This window comes from Octopus bimaculoides, chromosome 18 (genome assembly GCF_001194135.2).
Source record: "Octopus bimaculoides isolate UCB-OBI-ISO-001 chromosome 18, ASM119413v2, whole genome shotgun sequence".
NCBI classification, from domain to species: domain Eukaryota; kingdom Metazoa; phylum Mollusca; class Cephalopoda; order Octopoda; family Octopodidae; genus Octopus; species Octopus bimaculoides.
Window position 1 is genome coordinate 9838360 of NC_068998.1, and position 4665 is coordinate 9843024.

Sequence of the window (4665 nt, forward strand, 5' to 3'; positions counted from 1 at the left end):
TAATGTTGAGTAAGACAGGACCAGTCGAGGTAAAAAAAAAAAAAAAAAAGTTACGTCGCGATGGTATGTGATGTAAGCTCAATTTTCGTGTGGGAAAAAAGCGTATATTTCGTGGGACAAGCTTGTGAACCTGTAACCGGCATCGCTTGTATTTTCCGAGGGACAAGTTTGTGAACTTGTAACCGGCATCGCTTGCTTTTTTTCCTTTTCTTTTTCCCTCTATTTTTTTTTTTAAGTTGTAGGTCAAAAGATTTTAAAATAATTTTGAAATCTCGAAATGATACGAGCCCTGACATAAGTTAAGAACTGCTGTTCTGCACGATTGCTCCCTCTGTCAGAAATGACAACCAAATCTCCCTCAATTCACACCAAACCACTTTAAAAAATGGAAGGACACATTAGACAATGAAATTCTAGTTCCACTGTCTGGAAATAAAACTGGATTGTTATGGGAGGAATATCTTTGATCGTCGATGACTTGGTTTTTTTCAGCGCCGGCAACAACAGCCACAGTGACTGCTACGAAATAAATCGTTTAAAAATCAGCTGGTTCTATCGATTGGTTCTCGACAACCAAAAGATATATAAACTACATGCAATTCGATTAAAGATTGTTTCTCTTTCTCAGAAATAGAAAGCTCTGTAGCGTGCGTGCGTGCATATATTTATGTGTATGTAATACATACATACATACATATATACATACATATTGTGAAGATCTAGTTGAATTGGACTTTGAAACTGCTCACAGTATGGAATCACACCATGAGTTATTTTTTAAATGCTTTAATACGCGCGCGCGCACACAGACATGTGCATACATACATACATACATATATAATAATAATTGGAATGGTAGAGGCGCAATGGCTCAGTGGTTAGGGCAGCGAACTCGCGGTCGTAGGATCGCGGTTTCGATTCCCAGACCGGGCGTTGTGAGTGTTTATTGAGCGAAAACACCTAAAGCTCCACGAGGCTCCTGCAGGGGATGGTGGCGAACCCTGCTGTACTCTTTCACTACAACTTTCTCTCGCTCTTTCTTCCTGTTTCTGTTGTGCCTGTAATTCAAAGGGTCAGCCTTGTCATACTCTGTGTCACGCTGAATATCCCCGAGAACTACGTTAAGGGTACACGTGTCTGTGGAGTGCTCAGCCACTTGCACGTTATTTCACGAGCAGGCTGTTCTGTTGATCGGATCAACTGGAACCCTCGACGTCGTAAGCGACGGAGTGCCAACAACAACAATAATTGGAATATATATATTATTTTATTCTTTTACTGGTTTCAGCCAGAGGCTGGGGGAGGGGCATGCTGGAGCACCGTGTTTTGGGGCCTCCTTTCGTTAAAAAGAAGCGAGTTGGACGAAGCTGCTCTTCTTTGTGCCTCCCTGCCTTGATGTGGGCTCGCCTGGAATTTCAGATAGAAATTTCTCCAGCTACTTTTTCAATGTTTCCACACCTAGGCCTTGCAGATCTCTTAGGTTCCTTGCTAGGACGTTAAACAGTTTTGGTCCCTTCAAAAACCCAATCTGTTGCAATACTGGGTCCTTATCTGAGATGAAGAAGACCGGATCTTTGGTTGTATGCAGTGCTGCCCTGTTCGGTGGTTGGTATAGCTTTTAATTCCAAAGTTGGTAGCTAGACCTTCCAGGATCTTCCACATGATCGTCACTGCATACCTTTCTCGCCTTCTCTCCAGGGAGTAGAGCTTCAGTTCTTGTAGCCTCTCTCAGTAGCTCATCTGTTTCCCCGAGTCGATCTTCATTGTGTAGTGGCGCTGGATTGCCTCATGTTCTGTCACCAATTTGACGCTCTGTGGCGACCACAGTTAAGACCAGTACTCCAGACGACTGAGGACAAATGTCTTCCATACGAGTAGCAAGTGTGTGTGTAGTATGATATGATGAGAGAGACATGATAAGACGAAACGATTATATGTGTGCGCGCGCGCGCCTTCGTCTTTGTCCATTTCCGCTGTTTCATGCAGCCTTTGCCTCGAAGTTAGGCATTTAAGCTGGACATCAATTACGCCAGCCTCACCGGCACGAAAGCACTATGGATTTCATATTTTCCTCGGATAAATTTCTGCAAAACACGGTAATACGATAAATTACGGCAAAACACGGTAATATAACAAGAAAAACAAATGGCTGCTTTGGTTTAACAAGAAAATAAGATATTATAGATATGTGCTCTGGTTAAATACGTTGGGTCGCCCTTCGTTTTCAGCGATGAGCGTTCTCTTGTTAGAACAACCTACGTTAAATTAACGTGTGAGTGGCTGAGTATTCCATTGATATGAATACTCTCTTTCCTTTGCGTAATTCTTTGGCCGAAGCAGTTTGACATAATGTGTAACAAGGCTGGAACTTCGGTTCATGGGGGCAATCCACTCACTGTGGGCACCACACTATATCTTTTACCTTTTACTTGTTTCAGTCATTAGACTGCGGCCATGCTGGGGCACCGCTTTGAAGTATTTTTGGTCTGGTACTTATTCTATCAATCTGCTTTTTAAAGGCTGGGACTTATTCTTTCAATCTCCTTTGGGTCAGGGACGTAACCACACCAACACCAGTTGTCAAGCGGTGGTGGGGGACAAATACAGACACAAAGACACCAGTTATTATGTCAAACTGTCGTATGTCCAAATTCGGCCAAACTCGTTTTTGTTTTTTTTTTTCAATATTTATTTTTGCTTGCAATATCCGGTTCTTTTGGTCAAACTATCGTATCTCCAGCTGCTTCAGATGCCAAGATATCAAAAATTGCCAAAGTGTAGTACAACAGTTTTGCTATAGAACGGTGAAACTATGTTTTCGTTTTCTGAAAAAGCAACGTTTTGGACTTACGACACTTTTGCATAATAGCAACGATATATTGTATATATACGGTGGGCTTCTTTCAGTTTCCGTCTACCAAAACCACTCACAAATCTTTGGTCAGCTCAAGACTACACTAAACGACACTTGCCTCTCAGGTGCCACGCTGTGGGACTGAACCCGCAACTATGTGGTTGGGAAGCAAGTTTCTTACCACACAGCCACTCCTACGCCTATTATCAATCTAATTTCACTCACAAGCTTGGATCGAGCCAAACCTACGGTAAAAAACATTTACCGAGGATATTTATTATGTTGTGAGATCAAACACAGACCTCATGATTGCGAAGCAAACATCTTAACCATCTGGCCGTACCTGTTTCCACAGATAAATGTACACACATATATAGACCCACATAAATACTCTCTCGATGTGATTTACAGCCCTTAACCAGTCCCTTATGACCAAAGAAGCTCCAAACTGATCCTTTTGTCGTTTTGTACGAAATACCATTTATTGACATATGTAAGACTACTAAAACTACATTGTCTTATGTGTCCTTTTATTTAATACAATACGGCGTGATTTAAGAAGATTTGACTGCTATTTCTAACCGCTTGAACAGCCACAACATGATTTTTCATTGACGTATTTATGATGAAAAATAGATAAACGATATAATTGGTGAGAACTATATAAAAAAAAGTGTTTTAACCGTGACCATCCCGTTTTTTGTTTGCGAAGCATAATGAATCTAAGACTATATTTATACGATGTGTCCTTTGTCATTCTTTTTTTTTTTCTCTTTCAAGAGTAGTAGAATGCGTACTTTACGGGAGATTCGGTTGCTATTTTTAGCATTTGGTAGTTGACAGTTACGATGACGTAAGCCTCGTCTCTAAAGTTAAATGGCCTAGAAACAGGAAAAAAAGTTGCTGTTGACATTTTTTTTATTACCTACGTTCTTCCACTCACGCTGAAGGTTTTTTTGAAACCGTTTTTCACTAATTCGTTCTGCTGGCTTGGCTAGTCTTGGTGGTTTTTCAATAGATGGATAGATAAAGGTAGAAGGGTAGGATGGTGAAGACTGGATAGTTAAATGAATGGCGGGTTGCTGAAAAATTATCCGAAATTTCTGAGGTCAGACTATTAACCTTCCGTACTCGTATCTTCAATTCTATCTCACTTCTCTTATGCTCTCTTGCACAATCATTCCTCTCTCTCTATATATATCTCTCATTCTCTCTCGTTCTTCCTCTCTCCCTCTCTCATTACACCGTAAACTATCTCATCTGATTAGTTCTCTATTAAAATCGATGTCTACTACAATTGTCTGTCCCAACCTTCACCACCGTTACCATCACAACGACCACCACTTTGATATCGACGTTGATCATCATCATCGTCATCGTCATCATTATCATCATCATCATCATCATCATTATCGCTATCATCATCTTTGCGGTGTCGTAATCATTACTCTATTTCATCAAATTGTCATTCTATTTTTCTTTTGAGACATTTATATAGGTATGTGTGTAGGTATATATATATATATATATATGAATGCATTTGTCTATTCCTCTCTCTTTCTCTCGCTTCTCTATATACATACATGCACTAACGTACACACACACACATACACATAGACACGTACATTTACTTAAAATGTCTGTTATTTACCTACCAATATCTACCTACTAACCTATCTATTTATCTGCTTTACATTTCCTCTCCTGATCATATTTTCTATTTACAAATTTATGTAGGAAAATATATTCATTTATTTAAGAAAAATATGTTCTTTCTTGTTTGAATATATATTCAATAACTATATATATAT

At 39.7% G+C, this 4665-nt stretch overlaps 1 protein-coding gene across 5 annotated transcripts in view; it reads left to right on the forward strand.

Moving 5' to 3' along the window:
• Positions 1-4665, forward strand: part of LOC106874611 (glycoprotein endo-alpha-1,2-mannosidase) — a 76209-nt gene that overhangs the window by 33690 nt on the left and 37854 nt on the right. The window contains exon 1 of one of the 5 annotated variants that reach the window (XM_052974279.1): positions 3726-3962. The exons of the other annotated variants lie outside the window; for them this stretch is intronic. The gene's annotated coding sequence lies outside the window, so the exon portion shown is untranslated. Of the gene's footprint in view, positions 1-3725; positions 3963-4665 lie in introns of those variants that run through there. 5 annotated transcript variants of the gene reach the window in all.